The sequence below is a fragment of the Otolemur garnettii genome, unplaced genomic scaffold, assembly GCF_000181295.1.
Source record: "Otolemur garnettii isolate 467f Iridium unplaced genomic scaffold, OtoGar3 scaffold00147, whole genome shotgun sequence".
NCBI classification, from domain to species: Eukaryota; Metazoa; Chordata; class Mammalia; order Primates; family Galagidae; genus Otolemur; species Otolemur garnettii.
Window position 1 is genome coordinate 559,290 of NW_003852542.1, and position 6,024 is coordinate 565,313.

The following is a 6,024-nucleotide window of genomic DNA, read 5'->3' on the forward strand; positions in this document are numbered from 1 at the left end:
GAGGAGGTGAGCCCGTGACATCATCATTCTTCTGTTGCCCTCATTTCAAATTGCAGATGAAAAGAACATATTTTGTAAATCTCTGAGCAGCCAGCCAGGGCTGAGAAAGGACTACCAAAGCAGACAGTTGCATGAGCAGTGTGTTGTAGAGGTATGTCAGGTAAAGAAAGAGCCAAATATATCATTACTGAAAATGTGAGTTATTATGAAAAGGTAAAAAATCAATTTAGAAATTGCAATTTCCAGCAAGTATTCAGAAACTAGTTAAAATAGAAAGTATTTTTCAAAATCAATAGCATTATCTTGCACAAGATATAACCAATACAAGATGATCTAAAGAAGACAGTCTTTACTTTAAACAGTGTACACGCAATGTATTCTTCAAAAATTCAAGGTCTAAGCTGAGAGTGCTAGCACACACCTGTAATCCCAACTACTCAGGAGGATGAGGTGGGAGGATTGCTTGAGCCCAGAAGTTTAAGAGCAGCCTGAGCCACGTGGCAAGGACCTATGTCAAAGAAAAAAATAAGTCAATCTCTGAAAACCTACTGGGAAGTTTTAGATTTCCGGTAACCAACAAATATATTTTAGTAGTTAAGATGTCACAGAGTATACTGCAAACCTGTGAGCTTGGGTTCAAGGTCCAGGTAAAGGCCAGAGAGATAGAAGTGAGGACCCAGAGCCCAACCAGATGAAAAGTTCTGAGAAAGACCAATCCTATATGAAGCTGGAGCCCCTGGGGACTTCACTCTTAGGACAAAAGCTAATCAAATCTAGACTGAATCCTCTTGCCTTTTCAACTGCTAGGAACCAAACTGCAGGGAGAAAACTGCGTAGGTTTATTCCAGAACTGGAGACGAATAGGAGGGAAAAAAAGAAAAAGAAACCCTTTCCTAGGAGGTTGTGATTGTGACTGCAGATATCTCCACATGGATTCATATTCCAACTACACATGGTATTATTAAGTCTGGAACTTTCTAACTTCAAACTTGGTTTTGGTAGTCCAAGAGGTTGCGCTCTCAAGCACTAGACAGAAACAAATGTAAAACCTCCCTTGAGTAGAGCACATCCTTTCTAACACTCAGTAGAGTCCATACATAATTTTTAAAGGGGCAGCATTAACCATATGCAGTGATTTTTTGACATCTATGACCAACAGAATCACAGAGAGCAGATATGGAAGTTCCCCTTTGATTAAAGATTCAGAAATCCTCCCAAATAGTCTGAAAAAAATTAATAACAAAAAAATAAACATATCTAAAGAGAAAAGGAAAATACTAAAGGTTATACTGTGTTTGTTGTTGTTGTTGTTGTTGTTGTTGTTTTATTGAATGGTATCTATGTACATTAATGCACTTCTGGGTAACTGCATTGTTTTAAAAGAACCAAAATAAAACCCAAAATAGTCAACACAATATTGAAAAAAAAAAAAAAATCTGGGCTCAGCAGAACCCAACTTCAAAACTTGCCACAAAGCTACAGTAATCAAACAGTGTGTTATTGGACAAAGAAGTGGCAAATAGATCAATGGAACAGAATAGAGAGCCCAGAAATAGATAACAGACAAATGTAGTCAGCTGTTCTTTCATAAAATGAAAAAAGCAATTCAATGGAGAAAATGGCATATTTTCAGAAAATAATACAGGAACAAATGGCTATCCATATGCAAAAAACAAAAAATGTCCAGACACAGACCTTACACCCATTACAAAAACCAACCCAAAATTGATCAAAGACCTAAATGTATATCAGAACTATAAAACTCCTAGAAGATAACTTAGGGGGAAATCTGGTAACAGATTATGTTTCGGGTAACATACTCTTACCATTTAATCAAATAATTGCACTCTTTACAACTCCTTTGGGAAGGAGTTGAAAACACGTCCATGCAAAAAACCCACACATAGATATTTATAGCATTTTTTTTTCACAATTGACACAACTTGGAAGCAACCAAGATGTCATTATTCAGCCCTAAAAAGAAATGATCTATCAAGCTATGAAAAAAACATGGAGGATATTTTAATGTATACTATTAAGTTAAAGAAGTCAGTCGGAAAAGGCTACATATTACATAGCATTATCCAACAATGTAACATTATTAAAAGAAAAACTATTGAGAGAGTAATAAGATCAGTAGTTTCCAGGGGTTAGGGGGGAATAAGGAATGACTAGACAAGGCACAGAAGACTTTTAAAGCAATAAAACTATTTTGTAAAATCCAGACTACATCACCAAGAGTGAACCATAATGTAAACTATGGCCCATGAGTGATAGCGCTGTATCAGTGAGGCTCATCAGTTGTAAAACATGTCCCTCTCTGGTTAAGTACGTTGATTAGTGGGGCAGGCTGTGGTGTATGGGACAGCAGTTATATGGAAAGTCTGCGTACTTGCCATTCAATTTTATCATGAAATTTCTGTAAAACATGAAGTTTATTTTAAAAAGTAATGCATTATCAAGGCAAAAACACATGCATGAACTTTAAATGCATACTGCTAAGTGAAACTAGTCTGTCTAAAAAGCCTACATGGCAATGTACTATATTATTCCAACTCCATTTTGTTATATTTTGTGATAAAATTTAAATTACTGTACATATTTATTATTATACACATAGTTTCCTGATTTGAGAAAAAGACGACATTCACATAAATTTCACTGTAGTATATTGTTATATCCTATTTATTGTTAGTTAGTGTTGTTAATCTCTTACTGGCCAAATTTATATATTAAACTTTATAGGTACGTAGGTACAGGCAAAAACCTAGTATGTATAGGGCTGGTACTATCTATGGTTTCAGGCATCCACTGTGTATTTTGGAATGTATCCCCTGTGGATAAGGGAAGGTTACTGCAAATACTTTCCCCTAATCTATAAATTGGCTTTCATTTTATTGATGATTTTCTTTGTTGTGCAGAAGCATTTTAGTCTGATGTAGTCCCATCTATTTATTATTGCTTTTATAGCCTAAGCTTTTGGTGTGATAGCCAAAAAATCATTTTTAAGATCTATGTCAGGAGATTTTTCCCTATTTTTCTTCTACAGTTTTATGGTTTCATTCTTATGTTTATGTCTTATATACATTTTGAGTTGATTTTTTTCTTTCTTTTCTATTTTTTTTATTTCAGATTACTATGAGAGTACAAGTGATTAGATTACAATGCTTGAGTTGATTTTTTTTTTTTAAACAGAGTCTCACTGTGTCATCCTCAGTAGAGTTCTATGGCATCATAGCTCACAGCAATCTCAAACTCTTGGGCTTAAGGGATTCTCTTGCCTCCGCCTCCCAAGTAGCTGGGACTATAGGTACCTGCTGCAACACCCAGCTATCTTTTGGTCATAGTTGGCCTGGAGTTGGATTCGAACCCACCAGTTCCAGTGTATGTGGCTGGTGCCCTAGCCACTGAGCTGCAGGCACCATGCATTGAGTTGATTTTTGAGTGTCGTGTTAAACAAGGGTCCAATTTCTTTCTTTTGCATGTGGAAATCCAGTTTTTCCACCACCATTTATTGAAGAAACTGTCCTTTCCTACTGTGTACCTTCTTAGTGTTCCTGTCAAAAATTAGTTGACCATATAGTCTTGGGTTTATTTCTGGGCTCTCTATTCTGTTCCATTCTTCCCTCCATGACTGTGCCAGCATCTGCAGCTTTGGGACTTTGTGATGTGGGATATTCTCACATGTGGGATTAGGTAACATCTCAAGGTGGTTTTAATTTTCATTTCTCTGATGACTAGGGACAACGAGCACTTTTTCATGTGTTTGTTGGCCATTTGTCTGTCTTCTTAGAAGAAAGTTCTATTCATATATCTTGCTCAGTGATAGATGGGATTGTTTGTTCTTTTTTGTTGATTAATTTGAGTTCTCTATAAAGTCTACAGAGGTTTGTAACATGCAAATATCTTTTTCCATTCTGAAGGTTGTCTATTTGCATTAATTGTTGTGTCCTGAGCTGTGCAGAAGCTTTTTAGCTTCATTAAGTCCCATTTATTTATTTTTGTTGTTATTGCCATTACATGCCTGTTTTTACAGTATTACCTTACTGTTTAATTACTAGAGATTTATAATATGGTTTGAAATCATGAAGTGTAATGCCTTCTACTTTGCTTGGTGGGGTTTTTATCCCCAGAATTTCTTTGGCTCTTTGTGGTACTTTGTGATTCCATGTAAGTTTTAGAATTGTTTTCTACTATTTCTGTGAGTGTAATGCTATTGGAATTTGGATAAGGATCACATGGAATCTGTAGAATGCTTTGGGTAGTACAGACATTTAACAATTAGTTCTTCCAATCCATGGATGCAATATGTCTTTCCATTTATTTTTGTCTTTTTTCATTTCTTTCATTAGAATGTTATTGTTCTTAGTGTTCAGTTTTCACTCCCTTGGTTAAATTTATTCCTAAATATCTCATTCTTTTTGATGCTATTGTAAATAGGATTGCTTTCTTGATTTTTTTTTTGCATATGTTATTATTTGTGTGCAAAAATGCAACTAATTTTTGTACATTGATTTGTATCCTGCAACTTTTCCAAAGCCATTTATTAGTACAGTAGCATTTATTATGCCTCTCTCAAGTGTAATAAAAGAAACTATTTTTCTATTTCTTACATAGTAAGCACTCAATACACATAACTTAAAATAATAAAGGAATAACATGAAGTCCTTAACATCAGCAGTTTAAACTATTTCTCATTGTTATGAGAAGCTGTTATGTAAGAGTGTTTATAGTGCATTGCTGAGGTTTGCTGCAATCTTCCCATCCAGCTAGACTTTATTAACCCAAGTATTTCATAAAGAGGTGAAGAAATAATACTAGAATGACTGGATCTTTTGTCTTTTTACACTAAAATGACCATGTCAATTAAATGATACACAAAAAAATTGAAGTTATAGTGGATATAAGAGCCACAACTTCCTATAGCCACAAAAGCAAACTCAGATGTGCAAAAGATGCATTTAAAATGAAAGTTACAAATGATAAGAAAAGGTAATGGAAAGTGCTGTCACCTATCTCTAGGGTGACAAAGTTACAGAATAACATAATTGACTTTGAAAAAAATTAATACAGACACCTGCACAGGTCAGTCCGCTGGGTACATTATCTCGGTCCCAGGGAGGAGTCAATCACCGCACCACTGGTTCTGGGAGGGTGACTGTACCGGACGCCCCTGGGCTGTTAAATACGAGGCACTGGTAGTCCTCACTCCCGGTGGCGCTAGTCTGCCCTAGTTCACCAGACCTGAATTCTCTGAGCAGCCGCGATGTCCATCTTCACCCCGACCAACCAGATCTGCCTAACTAACGTGGCGGATGAAGCGCACTGGGAAGTGCTTCGAAATCACCTGCTACAAAAACAAGGAAGGTCATTGGCTGGCCGAGCGGTGTGGAAAAAGACCTTGATGAAGTTCTTCAGACCCACTCAATGTTTGTAAATGTTTTTAAAGGTGAGGTTGCAAAGAAGGAAGATCTCATCAGTGCCTTTGGAACAGATGGCCAAAGTGAAATCTGGAAGCAAATTTTGACTAAAGGACAAGTTCAAGCATCAGATAAAGAAAGACACACACAACTGGGACAGATATTTTGGGACATTGCAACTATTGTAACAGACAAATGTGTGAACCCTGAAACAAAGGGACCCATACACTGTTATCCTTTTTCTTTTATTAAATATAGCTGTGTACATTAATACAGTCATGGGCTACAGTGTGCTGGTTTTAAATACAATTTGAAATATTTTCATCAAACTGGTTAACACAGCCTTCATGGCATTTTCTTAGTTACTGCATTAAGACATTTATATTCTATATTTAGAAAGATTCACATCTACCTTTATAAGATGAACCATAGGTGTGATCCCACCAATCACCCTCCCTCCACTCATCCTCCCCCTCCCCTCCCCTCCCTCTCCCCTTTCCCCATATTCTTGGGCTATAATTGGGTTATAGCTTTCCTATGCAAGCTATAAATTAGTTTCATAATAGGACTGAGTACATTGGATACTTTTTCTTCCATTCTTGAG

The 6,024-nt window shown here is 36.3% G+C and overlaps 1 pseudogene and 1 gene segment (V, D, J or C); both read left to right on the forward strand.

The window, feature by feature from the left end:
- Positions 1 to 6,024, forward strand: part of LOC111728266 — a 224,977-nt gene that overhangs the window by 181,563 nt on the left and 37,390 nt on the right.
- The window catches only part of LOC105887943, a 1,619-nt pseudogene continuing 861 nt past the window's right edge, over positions 5,267 to 6,024 (forward strand).